We start from the raw sequence: 26,942 nt of genomic DNA on the forward strand, positions 1-26,942 counted from the left end.
CAAGTAATATATATGAGTAAGCCCATATATTGACATGGAAATTCTAACTTAAATTTTATCTTCAGTGATACTTTCATTGCTTGCCTTTCAACCAGTTATGATCCTTAATATGTTCACTTGAAATTTCCTCTCTCAGATTTCTGCTAACACTTAATACTTTATCTTTGACAGAGAATGATACAACTGAAAGGGACCTTAGAGATCTTTTAGGCCCAGGATGGTAAATACAAGCACCAATGTCACACTTGTACCTCCCATGCTCATGGCATACACTGGCAAACAATCTTAACACCCACTTATTTTAAGACTTGATATAGGCCAGGAATCGCTTTCATCATAGTTTGTACTAACTACCTGAGGCTTCTTTTTTTTTATAGATTTATTTATTTATTTATTTTATTGGCTGTGTTGGGTCTTCGTTGCTGCACATGGGCTTTCTCTAGCTGTGGCGAGTTGGGGCTAATTTTCCTTGTGGTGCACGGGCTTCTCATTGTGGTGGCCTGTCTTGTTGCAGAGCACGGGCTCCAGGCGTATGGGCTTCAGTAGTTGCGGCACAATAGTTGGGCTCAATAGTTGTGGCTCACGGGCTCTAGAGCACAGCCTCAATAGCTGTGGCGCACAGGCTTAGTTGCTCCACAGCATGTGGTATCTTCCTGGGGCAGGGATCAAACCTGTGTCCCCTTCATTGGCAGGCGGATTCTTACCCACTGTGCCACCTAGGAAGTCCCTGAGGCTTCTTAATATGAGACCTATTTGAAAAATTCTTGTTTCAAAGTGAGTGAACTTATTGTTAACTAAAATTTTAAAATCAGTAGATCCATATTTATAAGAATTCCCTTGAATAACAATTTTGTAAGTTGGAATTTTTAAATAGGGATTAATTTGACAGTGAGGCAAGTTAAAATTTATTTTCATGCTGCTTATTCTTAGCCCTATGCCTCTTTCAGCTCAGACAATTTTTACAACAGTTATTTAGAAATCTTGAACTAGAACTGTGGCATTAGAACATTGTACCCTACCTACACTATCTCAGAAAAACACTCTCCTTCTTTTGGAGAGTGCAGATCCTTTCTCCAATTTTTTTTCCATACACTTCATTCTTCATTTCTCATACTATTAAGTATTATGCTCTGTTGTACCCACATGGCAATGCAAAAGCTAAATATCAATGTAGGCATGGAAGGCTTATTTAAGAATAGACATTGAGAGCTTTATTCAACAAATATTATCTTCCGTGTGCTAGGCAATGTGATAGGCTCTTGAGATACATCATTAAACAAAAACTGAAAAGGATTCAGGCCACTGTTGGGCTTTGAGGTTGGACACAAAGATAGACAAATAATAAACAGGACAGTAAATTATGTTGTATATTAGAAAGTGTTTTTTTTCTCTAAAAAATAGCAGAGGAAGGAGATCGGGAATACTGAGGATGGTGATGGGGTATAATTTTCAACAGAGCCTTATGGTGAAGGTGAAATTTAAGCAAATATTTGAAAGAGGTAAGAGAGTTAGCCATACATACAACTGAGGGAAAGATGTTCCAGGCATAAGGAACAGTTGTGTTTGAGGAACAGCAAGGATGCCAATGCGGCTGGAGCAGAGGGAACAAGAAAGAGAGCAATAGTAGGAGACAGAGGAGACCGCAGAGGAGTGGAGGGGCAGATAATTTAGGGTGTGTCACTTTGCACAGACAACCAATATGGTATACAAACAAAAAAGATATTAAATATGTTAGTGTAGTTAGTATATGTAATTTAACTGTATTTAGTAGGTTTTAGACCAAAGGACAATAGGAATCAATTTCCTACAGAAATCTTCTCTCACTCTTAAGCCCTTAAAAACTTTTCCTCATCACTCCTTTAACTAAACAAGAGGCTTATTTGTACATTTTTATTTCCCTTCTCTTTGCAAAACTGCCTTAACCCTATGCAAAACTTTTCTAAATACAACCTAACCTACATAACAAATTTTCATATTCAGGGTTTGTGTTTTTTGACATCAAACGTAATTACCTGTGAAGTATTTGTGATATTTCTGCAAAATAAATTATATTACAGTGCAGTTTGGGCTCCATTTACTACCTAAAACAATTGATTTGAGTCCACTGCATCCTTGGCATAATGATGTGAACTGAAACGGCTGTCATTAAAAATGCTAAAGTGCCTCATGCATACCCTTCAGGTTTCTCTAGTGGTATTGAAATGAGATAATGATTTCATGCAAACTCTACCAGCAACCTAAGTGTCTCTATACATCTCTTGCATTCCTTGCAAGAAGAGTGAGTTTCAACTCTCAGGGAGGCAGTTGCCTGGAAATTCAACATGAGGAGGACACAGCCATCCCCTCAATGCCCCAACCTTTCAGTAACATCCATGCTTCAGCCTAGCTCCAGGGCACATAGCATCCAGTCACATCATGTGCAGCTATTGTGTAGCACAGTGAATCACTGCTCAGCACTGTGGAGGATACATTAAGATAAGGCAGCTCTCTCATTTTTAGCATTTGTATTATGTTTTACAAATTGCACAACATACTTATGGTATTACCCAGAAAAGCTACACAATATGCTGCCTTTTGTTTTTTTAATTGGAAATAATTGGAGACCCAAAGCTTACGTGTGTTAAATAGATAATAATCAAGTTCCAAACTCTGTAGGTCCAGCTATAATCACACTCTTATCATGTGGAGTCAGCCAAAGTAGTTTTAAATCCTGATTCTACTATTTTCTAAATCTATAATTCTGGATAATTTACTAAAATTCCTTGTGCTCAGTCTCCTCATCTGTAGGTGTGGGCTAACTGGAAGTTAGCAAGCCTAATGCAAGGAGAGGCTTAATAAATGGTGGCATATTAGGGTGTGTCCTCTTGGAACAGCCTTTCTTAGAAGTCAGCCATCATTCTGCAAAGACGCCCAGGCTAGACAATGAAATAATGAAAGGCCAGAGGAGGGAAGCCCTAGAGGGTGAGAAGCCTTGGTGAACATTTCAGCCACAGCATATCTTCCAACTGAGTATACCACCTGAATGACCTCAGCTATACTATAAGGAACAGAAGAACCATCCAGTTGATACCAGTAAATCCACAGAACTGTGAGAAATAATAAAACATTGCTATTTTCACCTACTAAGTTTTGGAGTAATTTGTTAGCAGCAATACATAACTGAAATAATGTATTCTTCTTTTAAGATGATATTTAAATTGTTTAGACTTGACCTTTGCAATTGACTTTATTTATTATACTGGTTCATACAATAACAAGTCAAGGAGACAAGAGGGGGGTCTATAACTGGACCTGGGAATGGATATAGGAATTTGGTGTAATGAGGTGAATAAAAAAATAAATTATTAATATCTGGCAATAGCATTTCTCTTAGATTCAGAATTCTACTTGTTTAGAAAAAAGAAAATCCTTTGGTAAGTATATCAAGTAGGATTAGGTTTGGCAGCATGTAATAGAAAGACACATACAACATAATAACGGTGGCTTAAATAAGATAAATGTTTATTTCTCTTGCGTTTATAAACAAAACTAAAGGAAGACAGTCCAGATCTGCTGTGGTGGCTCCTGGTTTTCCGGGACTCAGGCTCCTGTATCCTCATGCTCTGCCACCTAAAGGCACTGATTCATGGTCACTCTGGCTGGTCAGCCCCTGCAATTTACGTCTGCATTTCAGTCAGGGGAGGGGGGGGATGGAGGAAGAAAAAGACAAAGGCCACACATAGCCCCAAGGAAGGAAGAAAAATGTAGTCTTTTATATTGCTATGCAATATGTTATGTGAAGGCAGCATACGGCCAATAGGTCTTCTTAAAGACTACCTTATACAAATTACTTTGTCTGTATGTGTATGCGTGCATATTTGGTGAAAAGACTGAGAGTCATATATGGGAAGATGTGGAAGGCAGAGTGACACCAATATGAGAGAAGATCGCAGAAGTGTAGGTGACCAACCCCATGTAAGCCCCCCAGAGTTTTCTGAATAAATTTTGGGGAGGACTTTATACCTCAACAGTTTGCAGAGATTTAATGATTTCTTTCTTTGCTTTTTATTATATAAAATTTAAAACATGCACAAGATTAGAAGCAATGACATAATGAACTCCCTACAAATCCATCACTTGATTTCAATAATTTCAACACATGGCTAATCTTGTTTCATTGGTACGTCACTGACTTTTCTTCCCTCCCAACACTGGATTATTTTGAAACAAATACCAGATATCACATCAGAGGCTAAAGTTTTCTAGATCACAAAAGATCAAAGACCCTGAAAACATCTGGATTAAAGATGGAAAAATGTAAAAGTCAATGATTGTAGAGTCAAAGAGCAGAACTGGACAGCACTGAGAGAAAAGAGTGGATAGTAAGAATAGTTCGGAACTGAATAAAAATGAAATATATGAAGAACTTTAGTATGATTAAGTAACTAATATAAGAATATGAAAAAGACTGCATGGATAAAAAAGCAGGCAGTGGATTTGTGAAATAATAAAAATGACATACAGAAAGGAGAAAATTATTCAGGTACAGAACATTCAAGGAGTTGCCAAATTTTATAGCAAACCAGGACTTAGAAGATGAAGATGAAAGGAAAATGTGAAGTCAATGGCAAACACTGCTTGTTATTTGTCTAATATCTGTCTTTCTCTTGAGTAACTGAACTTAATTGTATTCAGGCAGCAGTGTGTCCTGCTAAAAGTGACATTTCCCAGCTTCTCCTGTCACACAGAGTAGGTGAAATTCATCTGGTAGAGCTTTGGAAAGACTCTTTAAGGAAGACTGATTCACCTGGAAGGGCTCACTTTTTACCCTTTTTGCCCTTTATCCTCTCCCCTCTACCTGCAGTACATAAAGAGAAGGGATTACTGGAGTCCCAACAGATAACATCACCTAAGAGGCAGTACAGGGATGTTGGAACTTACATCCCTGATGACTGTGGGGCCAACACATTGGCTGTGGCCTGCTGAACTGTGCATTCTGATACAGGAGGAATATATGAAAACCATTTTTGAGGGGAAGGGGATGTCTCTGTGAATTTAGCCAAGATTAATTTAGTTGATACAGGTACAGTGAAAGAAATATAGTAAAAAGTCTTTGAAGGAAGAATGGGAATTTTTATTGAGTAAAACAAAATGAATAAACCATTTTCCATTGATCACTAGATGTTGCTGTTGTGTAGACAGCGTCTCTTCCCAATTGAATGTTTAGATGAAAAAGGTTAAGCATCAAACATTTCTTGCAGAGCAGTTCTCCAAAGCTGAGCCAGAATCAAAGACTTAGCGGTGTTACCTATTATTACTTATTAATTATTACTATTAGTACTAACCTTTTAAAATGCCACACTTTGTCAACTTCATAGCACTTTCATATAAATTACCTTATATCCCTTCATCCATTTATTTAATATTTTTTGAGTGCTTAATGTGTGCACATCATTATAGTAGACATGAGCGGGGGATGCAGCACTGTATGGAATCATGGTATCAGGTAAGGCAAAAAAAATAGTTACCATTTGTTGATAGACTATTCTGTGTGAGTCAAACATTTTACAGATATTTTCTCATCTAATTTCGTAACAACTTTATGGGGTGATTATTGTTATCCGTATGTTTTGGGGTGAGAATTAGTTTAGAGAAATTAAAAACTTACCAAGTTTACTCAACTAATAAGCAGAGGCACTGAGATCCAAATCAAGAACTGTCTGACTCTCAAGTCTCCAAACAATTTTAATTCAAAATGGAAATAGTTATATGTCTGAAAAACATGTAAAAAATTATACAAGAGATTAGAGATATAAAGTATGTAGAATCAGGGTTTATGTTCTATTTCTATAGAAGAAACTAAATCTCAGATAACTGAGTGATTTACCTGACTTGCTTTATTTGTACCTCACATTTCCAATATAAGCCATACAAATGATCCACCTTTCTGCCTCTGCCCTTTTGTATCATCCACTATACATCTATCTGCCAGAAATCGGAAAGGATGTGAAAGGGGCAAAGAATATTCACCTACTGCCCGCCAAAGGACTGTGAATGACAGCGGGGGTGAGGGGTGGGAGTAATTCTAGTTCGAAAGGAAAGAACAGGTCTTGAGCTTAACCCAGTCTACTATTTGTATGATAAACAGCAGCATGCTGAACACTCTCTGTGACAATGGGCAATCCCCCACTGGTGGCAGAGATGTACGCTCTATGACCAAACCTTAGAGGAGTCACGTCATTCTCTGTTCTTCTGCGTGGAGCAAGGTATCAGCCCTAGGCCAGAAGTGAGGGATCAAATCTGATTTCAGCCTTGCTTTAAGTGAACACCAAGTAGTTAGTTCCAATAAAAAGTGGGGGGGGGGGGGGGCTTCCTAGGTGGCGCAGTGGTTAAGAATCCACCTGCCAATGCAGAGGTCACGGGTTCGATCCCAGCTCCAGGAAAATCCCACATGCTGCGGAGCAACTAAGCCTGTGTGCCCAAAAAAAAAAAAAAAAAAAAAAAAAAAAAAGTGAGGGGGACGGATGGTGGATCAAGGAAAGGGAGAAGAATGGGAAAATGCACAAACAACAGAAAGTCAAAAATAGGTTTGTCAGACTGAGAAAATAAAAATGCAGGCTACCCAGCTAAATCTGAATTTTAGATGAACAATGAATAACTTTTTAGAATAAGTATGTCCCCAAATCCCAAATATTGCACAGTTAACAACAGGTTGCAAAATGGAAACAACTTATCTCAAATATTGCATGACACAGTGACTCATACCTAAAAGTTATTTTTTTATTTGAAACTCAAGTTTAGTTTGGTTATTTTATTGCGTAGCACTAGTTTAAAAAAATAAAAAGGAAGAAGAAGATGAGAGACAAAGAAAAACCTAGTTCTTAATTTCAGCCAATAGGGCCTCTCAGAGTTTAAGAGAGCCTGGGCCACACTTTTGGTTTGTTTGTTCTGAGGTTCCAAACATAGCAAAATGTGAGAAAAAGGTTACAAAGTCTATGAAAAGTTTATATATATGTATTTTACTTTACAAATTAACACTTCTAACAATGAAAATATATTTTTGCTATTCACTAGATAATTATAGAATATATATTTTAAAATTAAACCATCACACATTTTATGCAGTATGGCCAGATAGTGGGAAACAAATTTAAAATTTCAAGTTTACTTTAAATTGTATATCTCAGTTATTGTATGTATTTATTGTATGGAGGTAATGACAAAGTCTAAAATGGAAGGCTTTTCTATAATATTATGCTTGGGGTCAAATAGCCACTTTCCCTCTTCCAACTGATTGGTTCTACCAGCCATAGAAGAGGGGACTGACCAATTGTTTGGAAGACCTTTCTTCTATTTCATCCCCAGGTATAGAAAGTCATCTTCCAGAGTTGAGGACTGTATTTGCTTCCTATGGCTTCTATAACAAATTACCACAAATTTGGTGACTTAACACAACACACATTTATTTTCACATGGTTTTGGAGGCTAAGTCCAAAATCAATTTCCCTGGACTGAAATCACCATGTAGTCAGGGCCATAATCCCTCAAGAGGCTCTTGGGGAGAATCCCTCTCTTGCCTCCTCTAGCTTCTGGTGGCACTCCTAGGCTTGTGGCTGTATCACTCCAATCTTTGCCTCTGTAGTCATATTGCCTTCTCCTCTTCTACATGTCAAATGTCTCTCTGTCTCTGTCGAATAAGGACATGTGATCGCATTTAGGACCCACCTTGATAATCCAAGATAATCTGCTCTCAAGATCCTTAATTAGTCACATCCGCAAAACCCATTGTTTGCCACATAAGGTGACATTCACAGGTTCCAGGGGTTAGGACATGGTTGTCTTTCGGGGGTCATTATTCAGCCTGCCACAGGGACTGAGGGGATGCCTTGCACAGAGCAAGGTCCCTGAAGGACAAAAACTGGCTTGTTGGTGGCCTTGGCCAGGAGTCAATTTAGGTGGCGGTGTCTAAAAATTTAGTTTAAAAAGAACTGGAATCCAACCTTGAAGCCTTTGTTATCTCACACACCTGAAGTCATGTGCCTGGACTGTTTCCCTCACATGTTTCAAATATAGGTTACAGGTGACGTCTATGATCCCCCAAAAGAAAGCCGTTCTGGTGATGTTGGGGCCAATCATGTGTTCTTGATAACCTGAAGCTGTGCCCATATCATTACTGTCTCTTTTTCCTGCTGTGAAGCTAAGTGTAGATGAATAAATATTCATTATTTAAAAATGTTTAACATCTCTTAGGAGCAAGGGATTGTGGAAGGTCACATAGCAGGGTGGTTAGAGAGCAACCTCTGAAGTAGATTGTCAGGAACCCAATCCCTGTTCCACTAATTACTGGCTGTGTGACCCCACCTCTATGCCTCTGTTTCCCATCTGTAAAGTAGTCTCTTCTTCATACAGTTCTTGAGGATTAAATGAGCTAATATATGTGTAAAGTGCTCAAAACAATGACTGGTTGTTCGATGATATTTCTAACTTAATAAATGTTAGTTGCTACTTATTTCAGTGGAGAAACCAAAGAAATAAGAAGCCCTGTGTAAGAAACAAGGATAGCTGAGGCAAGATATATGCCAAATTTATTTATTTTTTAAGTGTAAGAGTAAGACGATCACTACTACAAGAAGTCTGAGCTTAGAGTTTTCTTGCTTCGTTTTTGAAGTCTAACTTAGGGGTCAAGAGTAACAGAGAGGACAAAGAAATGGTAAAATGCTCTCTTTGGAGGAGAGCTGGTTGGGCAGGTTGTCTGTGTAGCTGGTAGGAAGCTTTAGCACGTAGCACTGGACAGTCAGGGCCGGGTGGACAGTCAGGGCAGGATGGTAACGAGATAAGAACATCAGCCCCACGCAGCTTGGGCTAGTATCAAGAGACATGGAGCCTCAGCTCAGGCACTTAGGAGTTCAAGCTTAGTAACCTTCATCAAGTCAGAAAAAGTAATACCTGCAAAGAAGATTTGTTTTAAGTGTCACAGCAAGGAATGCACGAGAAATCACTCAGCTAAATACAAAAAGTTCTGGTTTTTACATGACCTGTTAGCTGGGATGTGGGCAAGAATGTGACTGAAGGCTTCATTTCTTTAAAGATAATATAAAACCACCAACGTTTGCATCATAACTAAAGGACAGTATTCCTTGAACAATTGTTTTGAGCATATAGTATGTACTGGGAACTGTACTAGAAGCTGCTGAGAAAGTTATGAGCATGACAAAGTTCTGCCTGGAGAGAGTTTTGGACCGGTAGTAGAGGCAGTTAGGTGACGAGAGAACACCAAACGGGTGATAAGAACTATCGTGGAACTATGAATAAGAGTGCAGAGGAGAGCCCTTGGAAAAGAACCTCTAACTTTGTCTGCAGAACAGGGAAAAGGGAATATCAAGATCTTTCTATAAGAACAGCAAACAACAGTAGAAAATGGCTTTTTTGGTTTGGATTGGGCAAAAGAGGGTGTTCAGGAATTTTGCCGGGCTTTTTCGCATATGGAGAAAGCTGGGCTGACAGCCCAGCCCCAAAGGCCAATGGATAGCTGCTCGATGATTACTAAGTGACACGCGGGAATAAATTTCTACAATATTAAAAGTGATATATGGCACATGAAAAAATTACATCCTTACACACAGGACTCAATGCCTAACCCACGGCATGAACAAGATCTAAATGATGGGTCCTGCGTAATCGAGGGGCTGCGGGAACGTGGGCGAGGACCTAAAGGTCAGTCCGCCGCCATGCCACCCCGAGCGGGACCTGGCCGGGGCCTGGAGACCCCGGGGTTTTCCGAGCCGAGGTGGGGGCTCGGGCAGGGGAAGTTCGGAGCCGCCGGAGCGGCAGAAGCACGTGGGCTGAGGGGGGTGGGAGGACGCAGGCGGAGGAGTAACCGGTGGAAGTGTCAAAGAGGCAGGAGTGGAGGGCCGCTGAGGTGACAGGGTGTGGTCTGTGGGGGAGCGGGCGGCCCGGGAGAGGAGGGCAGAGAGACCCACCGGGGCTGAGGAGGCAGCGGGGGAGCGTGCCTGCGTCGCGCGGTGTGGTGACAGCGAGGAGCGCGGCGCGGGGCCGAGTGGCAAGGGGAGTTTCCCGTGCTCGCCAAGTCGAGCCCAGCTCGGAGCTGCGCCAGCGCCTTCAGCCCGGGCCCGCGGTGCCGGGCACCTGCCGAGCCCGAAGCGGGAGTCCGGCGGAGCGTTCCGCCCCCAAGTAAGTCTCGCTTTTTCTCTCGCTTCTCCTCCGCCGCCTCAGCCTCTTTATCTGCGGAGCTCGGAGCTCCTGTTGGGGGGCGGGTAGGCTGCGCGACAAGCGCACGGGAGAGGTCCGGGCGCGTCCAGGGATGCTCCAGCCTCCGAGCGCGCCCCGGCCGGCGAGGGGACCCGGCCGCGAGGCCCCGCCGCCCGGCTGCCCTGCGCAGCGCAGGCGGAGGCGGCGGCAGAGTTGTTGGCACGGATTCGACACGTCTTTTGTGTCTTGCCCGATCCCAGAGCCGGGCCAGGCCGGAGGGTGGGGGGGTGTGGGGTAGGGGGGAAGGGAGCGGAAGCCACTTTAAGGCTCCTGGCCCCACCTCTTGCCCCCACCCCAAATCCTTTGGCATTTCAATACGCCGCGGACTCGGGCGCCAGTGAGTGCTTACGCGCCCCTGCTGGGCTAGTTGGTTTCGGGTGGGCAGCGGCCGGACCTCCACGCCGCCCCCTCTTCTGGTTTTCTTTTTACATGCGGCGTCTTTAACAGCGGGTGCTGAGAGGGAGGCGGAGTGGGTGCTCCCGGGAGTCTGGGTGCGGGGACGACCTACCTTCTTGCTTTTCTTGGGTTCTGGACGGGAAAGGACGGGGCCGCCGGGAGCCCCGAAGCCCGAACGTCCCGCGCGGGCAGGCTTGCGCGCGGCCGGCGAGCAGGCGCTCGCTGGGTGGGTCCCTTGTCTGGTTCATTGTTCGCGGTGACTGTTCTTGGAGCCGGGCTGAGCGACAGACGCCGCTCACGGGGCCCTAAATAAAAGTGGCGACTTGGAGGAGTGAGGTCAAGGCTACCTGGAGGAAAGGGCTTACCGGTTTGGAAACAGACTTCTTCGAGCTCAGAGGGCAACAGCAGTCGTCAGTGAAAACCGCTGCTGAGTGTGAAACTTAGACCTCACTCTAATTCACGGAGACAGCCTAGTGAATTAAACCCTCAGAAACAGGGCGCGATATTTCCCCACTGAAATTGTTTTCGGAGTAACGAGGATGGAGTTTTAAGTGTTGTTGGCAACTGGCTGCTTTCTCTTGCTAGCACCTGTTTCTCTTAAAGGTGCCTGGGTGGGGTTTATTTTTTCACCCCTTCCCCCCTCCCCCGCCTTTTTTGGAGAATGTGTGTTTATCACTCTATTTGTGCTAGCTGAAGCTTAGTCGAATTGTACGGTTTCTGGAGAAGAATCCGTTTTTGAAAACAAAGTGCAATTTCCACTCTGCAAAGGGCCAAGCGCTGGTGTAGACGTTTCTTGCTCCCCCACCCTAGCCGCATGCTAACGTTCATGGAGGCAGACGTGCATCCGGAGTCAAAGCAACCCAGGTATCCCTAGTTGGAGATGCCAAAACACAACTACTGCATGGTCATTTTGTTGGAGGCTAGGACACTCCTTTTCCCATTTCCCTAAATTACAGTGATAACACCTGTTCGGCGTGTCTGTTCCTTAGCCCACTACAAAGGAAGGTGCATTTTCCTGAGAAGATGTTTCTTCTTTTTCTAAGGTCCGTGGGTAGTAATCAGAGTAAGCTGCTCCAACAAGAGGGTTTTTAAAAAATTATATATGTGTGTGTGTGTGTATGTGTGTGGGTGTTTATGTATATGTGTGGGTGTATATATATATATATATATATTTCTGTAAATCCCAGTAGTTACTAACACAACTGACTGCCCTGGTGATATTTACTTTGACTTGCGTGATGGACTTGCTAAGTACATCAGTCTGCTGAAACATGGAGTTGCAGCCCCCGGGAGAAATAATACGAACACCTCACTCTGACCGCAGTCTGATTCCACAGGGAAAAAAACATGCACTGGGAGTGTTATTTAGGTTATTGAAAGCTGTGTGATTTATTCAAAGGAGGGAAGCAAGAATTAGGTAGAAGAAAATAAAAATGGAAGACCTGAGTAGGCATCCAAACCATACTCACAGTCCCACAAATATATATGTGGAAAGTATATTGTGTTCTCTCTCTCTCCTTTATCACTCTTAGTATTTAGACCCTTAATGCTTTTCATCACAGTCTTCGTGCCTCTTGTTTGAGGGGAGAGGGTTGGCTTTGGGAAAAAAACTCTTATTTTCAGTCTGTTATTATCTTATATTTTCAATATCGGTAGTGCTCACTGCATACGTGGACTTATATACTCTTCTTTTGTTTGTCTCCTTGCACGGCCATGTCCAACTTAGTATGGGACCACGTGAGCAATGAATCAACCAGGTTCTAATGAAGATTAAGATATGGAGGGTATCCACAGCTTTGTATAAACTGTATACTCATTTAACCACCTTCCCACATGACCAAATTTAGCTACTTGCTTGTTCATCTTCTGAAGTCTCCAGACTCCCAAATTCTTACCCAGATTGATTGCTGCACTAAATCTTGATTGTACAAAGAACAGAACTTAATTATTTTGGTCTCATTTATCAGTCAGCAATGTTTAGTGTTGCCAGTTTAATTATATCATTGAAATATGCATGACTTTAAAGTATGTTGAAAAAGGTCCTTTTAAACTTGTTTCTTCGTAAAGAAAACAAAAGTCCTTGTGAAGCCATAATTTCACTGCTGTGAGGCCCCCTAGCCATTTGTATTTATTGAGTTTACTCTTCCACATGAAGAAAGAACCATTGTTTTGTTGTCTAGGAGCTGAAGGAAGATGGAAAGTGAGAAAAGAAAATCAAGCACTTTAGAATGCTATTATTTTCTCTACTTGCAAAAAATATATTTTTTAAGTAAACAGTGATTATTTTCTTAAAGATACACTAAAACCTTATTAAAGGATCCTGAGGAAAAGAAGTTTTCAGGATAGAAATGCTGGCTGTTACTAAATACTCATAAAAGATTGGTGTCTACAAACACATGCATTTTTGAACCAATGTCATAACATATTTTCTTCTTTCCAGGGAATTTTGAAATGTTATTAAATAATTTTTATTAAAACATTGAAATCTCATCAAAATCTATATAGAAATATACTGTCTTTTTGCAAGTGCTTTAATTGTAATAGCCTGTTTGTTGAGATTAAAAAGAACATCATTGATGTCTTGGTGTGCTTTGCATTTTAAAATAGTAGCTAATGAATTACAAACATTCATTACCCCACAACCACTTGCTGAAATTTCTCAGGACCCCCAAATAGAGAATTTTTTGTACTATATACTTACTATCATTCAGATGGTTGCTGAGTTTATGTTGATCCCCTATTCTTCTTCAAAATTAATTGCCTTAAAAATTAGTACTCTTTTGGCTCTGAATCTTTTGTTACTTTTCTCCTGTGTCATAAATTTTTGTGTAAATATCCTAAACATTGTCTGGTTAGGGGATTTACTGTTGAAGACTTGGAAATTAGTAGGTGAAAGGATGAGAGAACAACTTTTATTAAACCCGGAAAGAGTCAGAGCTTAACACAGGAAGAGAGGGCAGGTTTCACCTGAATAAAATCCATTGAGGAATAATACTTCTTTGACCTTTAAAAGTCTAAGCTATGTAGCACATAATATACATTTGGGTAATTCAGGTACTAACCTCACATATCGTAAGGCAAAGAATAGAAATAATAGAGTATCATAGTGCCTTTGCTTTGTTACATTTGAATGGTGACTTTAATTCCATTCACTTTTCTTCATACTAAGTCATGAAAACTACCCACTGTTTTCTTATGTTGGGTTTTTTTTTTTTCCTTTTGGCCCGGAGTGAATATAGTTGGGGGGCTGGGAGGGTAGGGAGCACTGCTCTATATAGGTAAAAATGAAAACTGTCAATGTTTATTTTGGAAAAGTTTTATTTAAAAAGTTCAGTTTCTTCTGTAAGTTCAGTACTTATTAAATGTTTACTGAGGAAGTTGAAGTTTGGCACTCAATTTTCATAACCAGATGCAACTGGAAACAAATTAAGTGATTCAAATTAGTGCATTTAAATCTCAAATTTAGTTTTCCTTCCCATACACTAATATGAAGAAAACTATTGAATTAGGTTTTATGTTTAATAACCAATATTCATTTATAGTCTCTTGAAAGTGAAAATTAACATGATTAACAAAAAAATGTGAACATTTATGAAATGAGGATATAAGGGGATGCAAATTAATGATTGTGTATACTTTTAAATTATAGCTTTTTTCCCCTAATATATAAGTATTCTTAATCTCAGGGGCGATGTGAATTTCTTAACTGATCACATTTTCTCTTTTCCTTTGACCACTAGAAAGCTCAGAGCCAATCTAATTTATTGATCATATAAGGCTCTATAGAGTGCATTTGTGTGTTGTCTTTCTCACTGACCTTATCTTAATCTACTTATGTATTTTCTCTGTCAAAATGTCTGTTTTTTTCCCCATTGTGGAAGGAGACAGACCATCAAAGTTAATTTGAATGTGTTTAGAAATACAATCAAGTCTGCAATTATTATTAAGGTCTAATATTATAGATGCTGAGGGAATATCAGGCAAACGAAGGCATGATTTCTGATCTAAGGATACTTATAATCTAACTGGATGTAGAAGCCATAAACACATAACTGATTAGCTAATAATGAATCAACGTATATATATACACACATCTGTTGTATTAAATTGAAAACCTAAACCCTATCTTTTTTTTTTTTAAGGTAATACATTTTAATTTTTTTTTATTTTATTTTTTTTTATTTTTTATTTTTTTGGGGGTACACCAGGTTCAATCAACTGTTTTTATACACATATCCCCATATTCCCTCCCTTCCTTGATGCCCCCCCTCGAGTCCCCCCCACCCTCCCCGCCCCAGTCCTCTAAGGCATCTTCCATCCTCGAGTTGGACTCCCTTTGTTATACAACAACTTCCCACTGACTATATTACAGTTGGTAGTATATATATGTCTGTGCTACTCTCTCGCTTCTTCTCAGTTTCCCCTTCACCCCCCGCCCCCTCCCATACCTCGAGTTCTCCAGTCCATTCTCTGTATCTGCGTCCTTGTTCTTGTCACTGAGTTCATCAGTACCATTTTTAGATTCCGTATATGTGAGTTAGCATACAATATTTGTCCTTCTCTTTCTGACTTACTTCACTATGTATGACAGATTGTAGTTCTATCCACCTCATTACATATAGCTCCATCTCATCCCTTTTTATAGCTGAGTAATATTCCATTGTATATATATGCCACATCTTCTGTATCCATTCATTTGTTGATGGGCATTTAGGTTGCTTCCATGTCCTGGCTATTGTAAAGAGTGCTGCAATAAACATTATGGTACAAGTTTCTTTTGGGATTATGGTTTTCTTTGGGTATATGCCCAGTAGTGGGATGACTGGATCATATGGTAGTTCTATTTGTAGTTTTTTAAGGAACCTCCAAATTGTTTTCCATAGTGGCTGTACCAACTTACAGTCCCACCAACAGTGCAGGAGAGTTCCCTTTTCTCCACACCCTCTCCAACATTTGTGGTTTCCAGACTTTGTGATGATGGCCATTCTGATTGGTGTGAGGTGATACCTCATTGTGGCTTTGACTTGCATTTCTCTGATGCTTAGTGATGTTGAGCATCTTTTCATGTGTTTGTTGGCCATCTGGATGTCTTCTTTGGAGAAATGTCTATTTAGGTCTTCTGCCCATTTGTGGATTGGGTTATTTGCTTTTTTGGTATTAAGCTGCATGAGCTGCTTGTATATTTTGGAGGTTAATCCTTTGTCCGTTGTTTCATAGGCAATTATTTTTTCCCATTCTGAGGGTTGCCTTTTAGTCTTGTTTATGGTTTCTTTCACTGTGCAAAAGCTTTTAAGTTTCATGAGGTCCCATTTGTTTATTCTTGATTTTATTTCCATGATTCTAGGAGGTGGGTCAAAAAGGATCTTGCTTTGATGTATGTCAAAGAGTGTTCTGCCTATGTTTTCCTCTAGGAGTTTTATAGTTTCTGGCCTTACATGTAGGTCTTTAATCCATTTGGAGTTTCTTTTTGTGTATGGTGTTAGGAAGTGTTCTCATTTCATTCTTTTACATGTTGCTGTCCAATTTTCCCAGCACCACTTATTGAAGAGGCTGTCTTTTTTCCATTGTATACTCGTGCCTCCTTTGTCAAAGATAAGGTGCCCATATGTGTTTGGGCTTACTTCTGAGTTCTCTATTCTATTCCATTGATCTTCCTTTCTGTTTTTGTGCCAGTACCATACTGTCTTGATCACTATGGCCTTGTAGTATAGTTTGAAGTCAGGAAGCCTGATTCCACCAACTCCATTTTTCCTTCTCAAGATTGCTTTAGCTATTCGGGGTCTTTTGCGTTTCCATACAAATCGTAAGATTTCTTGCTCTAGTTCGGTGAAAAATGCCATTGGTAATTTGATCGGGATTGCATTGAATCTGTAAATTGCTTTGGGTAGTACAGTCATTTTCACGATGTTGATTCTTCCAATCCAGGAACATGGTATGTCCCTCCATCTGTTTGTGTCGTCTTTGATTTCTTTCATCAATGTCTTAAAGTTTTCTGCATACAGATCTTTTGCCTCCTTAGGCAGGTTTATTCCTAGGTATTTTATTCTTTTTGTTGCGATGGTGAATGGGAGAGTTTCCTTAATTTCTCTTTCTGCTCTTCCGTTGTTAGTGTATAGGAATGCAAGAGATTTCTGTGCATTAATTTTGTATCCTGCTACTTTACTAAACTCATCAATGAGTGCTAGCAGTTTTCTGGTAGACTCTTTAGGGTTTTCTATATATAATATCATGTCATCTGCAAAGAGTGACAATTTTACTTCTTCTTTTCCAATTTGGATTCCTTTGATTTCTTTTTCTTCTCTGATTGCTGTGGCTAACACTTCCAAAACTATGTTGAATAACAGTGGTGAGAGTGGACACCCTTGTCTTGTTCCTGTTCTTAGAGGGAATTCTTCCAGTTTTTCTCCATTGAGAACAATGTTGGCTTTTGGTTTGTCATATATGGCTTTTATGATGTTGAGGTAATTTCCTTCTATGCCCATTTTCTGGAGAGCTTTTATCATAAATGGATGTTGAACTTTGTCAAAAGCTTTTTCTGCATCTATTGAGATGATCATATGGTTTTTATCCTTCAATTTGTTGATATGATGTATCACGTTGATTGATTTGCGTATATTGAAGAATCCTTGCATCCCAGGGATAAACCCCACTTGATCATGGTGGATGATTTTTTTAATGTGCTGTTGCAGTCTGTTAGCTAGTATTTTGTTGAGGATTTTTGCATCTATATTCATCAGTGATATTGGTCTGTAGTTTTCTTTTTTTGTGACATCTTTGCCTGGTTTTGGTATCAGGGTGATGGTAGCCTCGTAGAATGAGTTTGGGAGTGCTCCGCCTTCTGCAATATTTTGGAAGAGTTTGAGAAGGATAGGTGTTAACTCTTCTCGAAATGTTTGATAGAATTCGCCCGTGAACCCATCTGGTCCTGGGCTTTTGTGTGTTGGGAGATTTTTAATCACTGCCTCAATTTCTGTACTTGTGATTGGTCTGTTCATGGTTTCTATTTCTTCCTGGTTCAGTCTTGGAAGATTGTATTTTTCTAAGAATGTATCCATTTCTTCCAGGTTATCCAATTGATTGGCATATAGTTGCTTGTAGTAGTCTCTCATGATGTTTTGTATTTCTGAGGTGTCCGTTGTGAGTTCTCCTTTTTCATTTCTAATTCTGTTGATTTGCATCTTCTCCCTTTTTTTCTTGATGAGTCTGGCTAATGGTTTATCAATTTTGTTAATCTTCTCAAAGAACCAGCTTTTAGTTTCATTTATTTTTCTTATGGTTTCTTTCCTTTCTTTTTCATTTATTTCTGCTCTGATCTTTATGATTTCTTTCCTTCTGCTCACTTTAGGGTTTCTTTGTTCTTCTTTCTCTAGTTGTTTGAGGTGTAAGGTTAGGTTGTTTATTTGATCATTTTCTTGTTTCTTAAGGTAGGACTGTATTGCTATAAACTTCCCTCTTAGAACTGCTTTTGCTGCGTCCCATAGGTTTTGGGTTGTTGTGTTTTCGTTGTCATTTGTTTCTAGATATTTTTTGATTTCCTCTTTGATTTCTGTAGTGATTCCTTGGTTGTTTAAGAGTGAATTGTTTAGCCTCCATGTGTTTGTATTTTTTGCAGTTTTTTTCCTGTAATTGATATCTAGTCTCATGGTGTTGTGGTCTGAGAAGATGCTTGATATGATTTCAATTTTCTTGAATTTGCTGAGGTTTGATTTGTGACCCAAGATGTGATCTATCCTGGAAAATGTTCCATGTGCACTTGAGAAGAACGTGTAGTCTGTCGTTTTTGGATGGAATGTCCTATAAATATCAATTAAGTCGAGATGGTCTAATGTGTCATTTAAAGCTTGTGTGTCTTTATTTATTTTCTGTTTGGATGATCTGTCCATTGATGTAAGTGGGGTGTTCAAGTCTCCCACTATTATTGTGTCACTGTCGATGTCCCCTTTTATAGCTGTTAGCATTTGCCTTATGTATTTAGACCCTATCTTTAATGATGCTCAGCTTCCACTTTCTAGAAAAACACTATTAATAGTACCAACTGGTAGAGCAAAATAACCAAATTTTTTCATTAGAAAGAATTCCCCCCGGGTATGCTAAACTCCAAATAGTCTGAGGATATGAGGATGAAAATAAATGTTAGAAAGTCATTGTGATTCTGTGGTAGTGGAGTGGAGACTTCCAGACATTTCTCTTCTTTCTCTTTTGCTCTCTTCTCTCATTGGCTTTTCTACTTGCTCCCCAGTCAGCCAGTGGCTGGACCTAATTGACAAGTGTGACAATTCCAATGTCAAGCTAAACCCCACCAGGCTTGTCAGTTTATGAAGTTTCTGGATATGTAAATACAAAATTTGTTCTAAGTACTGTACTTAAATACAGTAGTTAAGTTTAAGTGCCCACTGGTTGTTTCCCTTTGTACTTGAATCAACAACCATTTTCAGCTTTTAGAAGGGACCACCCACAAAACTGTTCTTTTTGACTCTAGAAAACCTCAGGGCAAGAAAAAAAAAGTAAAAACATGAAAAATAAAAGAACTAAATTATTGACTCAGGGTGACATGTTTATGGCTAAGGCCACAAACTCTGAATTAAACTTCCAAATCTAACCAGCTACCTCTGGGTATAAATCTGATTCTCATCTTCACTATCTCCCACATACACACCATTTTTTTCAGACATCTCAATTATAGTTAATGTTAAAAAGAATTTAAAGTCTAAAACACAGATCTGTTGTCCTGAACTGAAGCAAACTATCAGATTAGTATAGCAAACTATACTGATCATTTAAACTTGGCCTTTTAAAAATTACATTGAATACAATGAAAAATCAGTGCAGTACACTTACTGTGCTTCCACTTATGATATAAATAGTGCATAAAGCTTTAAAATTTTCATCAAATTAATGTTTCACTGACATGCAAATTAACCACTGACATCTAAGGTGCATGCCATGTGATGATTCCTAATTGGCAAGTGAATCTTAGAGGGTTATTTATAGATTACATTGCAACAAAGTGCTGGAGTAAATTTTCATTGTGCAGTTCAATTCAAATTGATGTTTTAGCTTTGATTCTCGTCACTTTTTTTCACATCCTTTTTGATCTCTAAAGCCTCTCAAATAAGCTACCTAAGGTGCTATATATATAATTAATAACATTTGGGCAGAGAATTTCTCTTCAAATTATCTTTAAGAGATTTGGAGGCCAGTTAAGTATCCCTCACCAGTTTGCCCAGTTATAAATAACTCTTCAGGCTGTGAATTTGAACTCAAAGATTTGATAACATTCATTTCTATCCAGAGCACATAGGATAAATGTTCCCATAGAAGAAGTGAGGAAGAAACTTGAACATTTATCCAATGAATTAATTTTTAAGAATAGCTGCCTTTAAAGATCTAAGTGGAATTTCTATTTTATTCTCTAATGGCAATTAAGGTTTCTTTTATCTCTACTTTTCATTACATTTTGTGTATAGAGAATTTGCTAAGAGAATTATAATGTATCTGCAATTCTCATGCTATGTTATTAGGTAAAAGTTTGGCTTTTCTTGTCTATATTCCATGTTTGTGTCTGCCTGAAGCTAGAATGACCAAATAAAAAATAAGTTCTTTATTTACTCTGCGTATTTCTGTTCATTATGGATTTTGTACATGATCCCATTTGGCAAAGTTATATAAGGTATAAATTTCTGCCTACAAAGGTAAGTTTACAATTTATTTTTTTAAGAATTCTTATTGAGATATAATTGACATACGATAAGCTGCATATATTTAAAGTGTACAATTTGATATTTTTTTCTTATTAGTAATGTATATACGGCAATCCCAATCTCCCAATTCATCCCACCCCAACTATTTAGCAGCCTTTAGATATTTTCTTCGTGCTAAACTCAGCCTGGAATGTTCTACTTTCCCTACCAAATTTGTGAAATGCATATCTTTTTGTAAAGATTTACTTAAAAGACATTTTCTCTTTGAAGGAATCTCCACATTGGATTTGAATTTGGCATTTCTTTTGAAAAGTATATGTATGTGTGTGTATATGTTTTACAGTCATATTGTAAACCTGAAAATGTTTAGAAAATTTAAATAATTTTATACAAATATAGTATTTATTATGATTATTACTATCATTATAATGTTAAAGAGACAAACTGGATGTTGGATCTAAGCTACACGTGGAAGTGAATACTTATCTTTTTTTCTTTTGACTGGTAGTTCAATAATTTGTTCTTGGGCCTGTTGCTTTTTATTGACAAAAATCTTCACTAGTCATCTGTGGTGTGGTGTGGATATGATCAACGTAACTTGTTTTCTTGCTGATGAAGGTTTATCATAGAATTTATCCCTTAATTACAAAAACTCACTTTCATGAATAAACATTGAATGAGGACTTACTATGCATCAGGTATTGACATGGGAAATGAGCATAAAAAACAACAAATAAATACAAAGGTCCTTCCCTGAAGGAATTTAGACTCAAATGAGAATAAAAATATGGAATTAATGTGGTAAAATAAATCACACAGATCATCAGGGGATATTTGGGGAGCTATGAGGAAAGGTATGTTTCTCGGTTTGCGTGGGTGTAGGGGGGTCTGGGAAAGCTTAATAGGGAATTTGAAGCAAAAGGGACAAGCAGAAGTCTCACAGGTGAAGAAGCAGTAGATGGGGGTCTCTGGCACAGAGCTGATGGAGAAAAGGAGAACAGTGAGGCATACGTGGACAATCAAGAATGTCCGGCAGGGAGTATCATACATTAGACTGAAGACCAGTTTAGTAGTCTAGACTAGAAATCAATATTTGGAGGTTTAATCCTGGTTAAATCCAACACTCTTATAATGTATGTCTGCACCCATGCAACTGAACATACCTAAGTACATAACCATGGTGTCATTTCATATTCATTCATCTTAAATGAATTTTTAAAATTATCAGATAACCTTACTGAACTAGCCTGCTCCATTTACTCTCCTAGAAGATGATATATCATGCTTCCTCCTCTCTCCTCCAAACTCTCAATACCTTTATCTACATCCTCACTCAATACCTTTATCTACATCCTCACTCTCAAATGAAGGCCTTGCTTCCTATTCACTGGAATTGAGCCATCAGAAAAAAACTTTTCACCGTCACCCACTACCACACTTACCGACCTGTAAGTATTTGCTCTCATGTAATCTGCCTTCTTGCAGGTTCTCTCATATAGCACTGGTAGAATTTAAGCTGTTACATTTTAGTGGAATATGATGTATGAATATGTACATGTAATTTATTAGTGAGTAAAACTATTCCTTTAGACCTTGAACTTCCATTTTTAGTTGTTTAGCATTGGGAAATAATCAGGGCTGGAGTCAAAGATTTATGAAAAGTATGTTAGTATAAGGAAAAAATTAGAAACAACAGACCAGCCCAAGAATAGAAAAAAAAAAAACCCAATAAAGTACAGTACGTTCTTATGACAGAATGTTAAACATCATTTAAAATTATTTTTTATAATGATATAAAAAAAAAACCCTAAAACTGTACATAGTACATGGTACAGTTTTTTTTTTAAGTAGTGCATTTTTAAAAATTAATTTATTTATTTTATTGGCTGTGTTAGGTCTTTTTTGCTGTGTGCGGGTTTTCTTTTAGTTGTGGTGAGTGGGGGCTACTCTTCGTTGTGGTGCGCGGGCTCCTCACTGCCGTGGCTTCTCTTGTTGTGGAGCACGGGCTCTTGGCGCGTGGGCTTCAGTAGTTGTAGCACATGGGCTCAATAGTTGTGGGTCACGGGCTCTGAAGCGCAGGCTCAATAGTTGTGGCACACAGGCTTAGTTGCTCCGCGGCATGTGGGATCTTCCTGGAGCAGGGATCAAACCTGTGTCCCCTGCATTGGCAGGTGGATTCTTAACCACCGTGCCACTTAGGAAGCCCTATGGTACAGTTTTGTTATATGTACATGGAAAGACTAGAAAAATAAATGAACCATGTAAAAGGTTGTGTCTTTGGACATTGAGATGAAAATTGTTCTGTATAGCAGATTCTTGGAAAGCGCACTCAGCTTGGAAAAGTTTTTGACAGGAAGATCCTGGTGACACAGAAAATGTCCACTGAATAAACACAATAGTGAAAGCCATCTCTATGGTGTGATTCAACTGTCATTGAAATATCAGTCCCCACCAGGCATTCCCGTTGCCTGCAACATCCAATCTGCCAAGACCCATAGAAGTTACTGCTAAAATACATCACAAATTTATTTAATTTTCACCGTCTCTACCACTGTCCTTCTATTGTGAGACACCATAGTTTCTAGCCTGGATCATTGCCTTAGCTTTCATCTGAGTCTCCCCAGAGCTGCTTCTTGTTCTGCAGGTCTCAGCTTCTGCCACTCCTCTACGAGCCCTTTCCTGATTTCTAGCATCTAAAGGGCACTTCCTACTATTCTCCACATTTTATTAATAGACCATATCACAATTTGAGCTTTTTGTTTGTTTGTTAACCTTTTCCCCCCTCTTTTTACTGCTAGAATTTAAATTCTGTGAAACAAATATGATGTCTGTCATGGTTATATTTGTTTCCCCCAATACCTAGCAGAGAGTGTGTCATGTTGTCCTGAATAAGTACTGGCTGGCTGGCTGGCTGGCTGGCTGGCTGAGGTTCTCACGATTGTCATCTTGGAATTTGCATTTCTAGAATGGCTAACTTCATATTTGTAAGGTCTATATATCACTAAGGAGTTACAGAAGGTTAAGTTGTTAACACTTGTTATTTTAGCTCTGGTTCACAGGGCCTTAACCATACTTGTCATGCACAAGTGCATTTTGAAAGAGGCGGAGAGTTTGAGAGTGGAGAGGGGAACACTAGGTGAATTGGGGGACTTGAGATATAAAGATGCTTCAGGCTAAATGGAAGCTGCAGTGTTGGGGGTACAGGGTAGGCTGTGGGTGAGGTATTAGAGTGTCCATAGTTCAGGCATTCAAGAAGTGCCAGACCAGCATATCACAAAGAACCAGGTTAAAAATTTTACATAAAGTAACTTCCATAACATTTTATTTCTTAGCTTTAGAAAATGTTGAATAAGGTTCTGTATATACATAAAGCTAAAACAAGAGGATGAAAGATTTTTTAAAAGTCAAATGAGTTATTTGATGTCGTGAAATAAAAACAAGACTGTTTTCTTTCTTTGATTCAGCTAGTTTTTAAAATGGAAGTCAGTCAAACCTGAGTATAGTATACATGTGTGTCTGTCTTTGAAACTTTTTTGGTTTCTTCAGACAGAAAAACACTTCATGTGGAAAAGATGTTTTCATGTATTGTTTTTTATCATAAAATTGTAAAGGCATGGAAAGTTTTGTATCCAGCGATGTTCCTTTTCTCTTACCAGGAGGTGTCACTACAGCTCACTCAAATTTACTAGTGCGTTCTGTAGGGACAACCTAGTGCTAGCGTTTGATCAAAATGTCAGTACCCACCCACCAACTTCTTTACTGAGTTGCTTGAAGGAAATCTGATGAAAATAGAATGCTTTTCAGGTACCTGTTTCTCTTCCAAACAAATGTTCTTATCATGAACTAGCTGAAAACGTAAAATACTTGTTTAATATTCTGGAAAGAAACAGCATTCTTACTTTTTTTGAATGTTGGTGGCAGGGAGCATGGAGAGAAACAAAACAAAACAAAGAGTGGGATAAAGGAGGAGAGATAGACATTGAGAAACATGAAGAGTGAAACTGAAGTGTTTCTAGCAATAACACACTGCTTGAAAATTCCTGCACACACAGCTCTCGCATCCCTCTGACTTGCATGTTTTGTCCCTTCCCTGCCCCTCTTCTCTGCCCAGATAAGACCAGCTTGCTCTGCCAGAACTGTTATAATTAAAACAAAAATTCTATCTGGTTTTGAGCTAATACACTATCTCAGTTATTTGACACATATAACTTCTGTCGCTTCTGATAACATTATAACATAGGTATTATTACCAAAAATTTTTCAGGTGAAGAAAATGAAAATTGGAAAGATTGCGTGATTTGTAATTGTAGCTGTGATTTTATCATAGGCTCATCAGATTTCAAAAGCACATCCTTGTTCTTTGTATGATGCCATTGCAGAGTCCCTCCCAGTGGAGACTTTCCTAACATCGTCTCACCCCTAACTAATTTAGATATCCCTCCTCTGGGTCCCACAACATCTGGTACTTACCCATTGTGAACATTCAACATGACTGGGCCACGACCCTCTATTTTCTCATCTCTTGCTTCACCCAGAGTCAGAGCATTTTAAGGGTCGGTACAGTGTCTTGTCTCTAGAACAGAACATGAAACCCCTAATATCGATCAGCTAGGTGGACAAACAAGAGAACAGGTGCACCCAAAGATGGGCTCCAGTGTGAGGGAGTGTGTGGGTGAGCAAAGCCTGGAAAGTAAGGACCGTGGTGCTGCCAGCCTTCTCCCATTTCTGTTGGCCCCACTTGCTCCACAAGCAACTGAATAATGAAGAGGAAAGTCCCAACATCTGGGGAGGAGGAAGAACATGGTTAATTGCCCAGGAAGGAGAGGATCTTCAGCATATCCCACAAGCTCCTCTAGAACTGGAGGGAAAAGACTGGCATCTGAAGAGCTGTGTTTCCTGATGACCTGCAGGTGGCAGCATGGCCCAGCTGTCACAGACCGGCTCAGTTCTTAGACACCCCTATGGCTGCTGTGGGACCCAGAACTGTTCTCAGGGCATTAAGTGCCCTGGGAATGATTAATGGTGCTGCCTGTTCACTGTACCCTGAGGGTAATTGAGCCTACAATATTTTGGAGGCTGCAGAGAGACTTCCTGAGCCTCTGTCTGATAGGAGGGGCTGCAACATTTTGGACATTCTATCCCTTCGGAGATGTCCCAGAAACCTTTTGTTATGTTTAGAATACAATCATTGGCAGCATGCTCTTAAGGGGGGAAAAAGCCCACCACCACCATCCCTAAAATATGAGGAAATTGAATAGTCTTAATGTTTTTTTCAGATGTTTGGTTCGCTATGCATTCCATATTCTTTTTTCCTTCTTTGGTTCTGAAATAATATTCCTTTCTACCTGACTTAAGGCAAATCCTCTGGAAGGTAGCTTATGTTAATTGACTGAGTATTTTGAAAGAGTGCAGGCAGAGCTATGTATAATGTCTTTATTTAAATAAGCTCTAAGCCCTTTTATATTGTAGGCTGAGGTATTTAAAAGTAAGATGATTGGAAATTTCTGAAGTTGCACACAATTCAAAAGAATGTGAAACATTTTAGAAGGACAACTGACGCAAGGGTGCAATGTCCATTTATTCTAAATATACATGTAATATCAATTATATAAAGCAACCAACAAAAGATCTTAAGCTTGTCGGCTTGGGTTTGTGTGACTGCTTCTTTTCATTAGCATTCTTAGTAGCTGGGGAAAATGCCAGATTCTAAACACTGGGAAAAGGTATCTTGAATAGGATATGCTGGTAGATCTTCGCATTGTTGAGAAAAAAATTACTTAAAGATTCAGAAAATGTTTCCTCATCTGTGCAACCAAATGGGGAATCTGAACCTCCACCTTTCTGTATTTTGGATTTAAATAGCCTTGGTGATTGGTAAAAAGCAGTGGTTTGTAGCTTCTTCAGTGATTTTTAAAAATGTCTCTTTGATACTTTTGAGAGCAATTGTTCTTCCCTCAAATCTGTGAGATTTTACTCTCCATCACAGAAGATTCTTTCATGGTAGAACATGACGATCTAAAGTTGTATTCTGTATGGGAGGTTACCTTCTAGATGTTTAGAGAGCCAAACTTAACTGGTTCTCCATGTACTGACACTTTTACACTTTAGTAGGCAATAGATTTGGTCTCTTTGATTTCTTGGAGTAGAGAAGAAAATCGGAAGGATGATTAGAATGGCCCCTCAAAGTCTACTTTTAGATTAGATTGCAAGTGTTGTACGGACTGTTATTCTATCCGTCTTTTCTTTGTTAGATTTATCTCAGAGGTTGAACTTGCAATAGTGTCTTATGTGCTGAAAACCTAGGCTAGGAATTAAAAGTGAGGGGTGGGGATGGAGAATTAATTGAGATAGGTCCACAATTGTTTGTTCACAGCCTCTGATTTAACTCCAATTTTAACAACAAAATAAGTAAGGAAAAAATCTTCAGCATACACTAAAATCCTGCTTGATGATCCACGACTCATAGAAGGGCTTTTCTCAGCCTACCAGTCTCTATTTCTTTGGCTGCTTTGGACAACTTATCAAAAATTTCTTGATTTTTTTAATCACTTGATATAAAGATCTCCATTTCTTTGCTGCCTTTAATTAATATACTGC

This window comes from Hippopotamus amphibius, chromosome 2 (genome assembly GCF_030028045.1).
Source record: "Hippopotamus amphibius kiboko isolate mHipAmp2 chromosome 2, mHipAmp2.hap2, whole genome shotgun sequence".
Lineage (NCBI taxonomy): Eukaryota > Metazoa > Chordata > Mammalia > Artiodactyla > Hippopotamidae > Hippopotamus > Hippopotamus amphibius.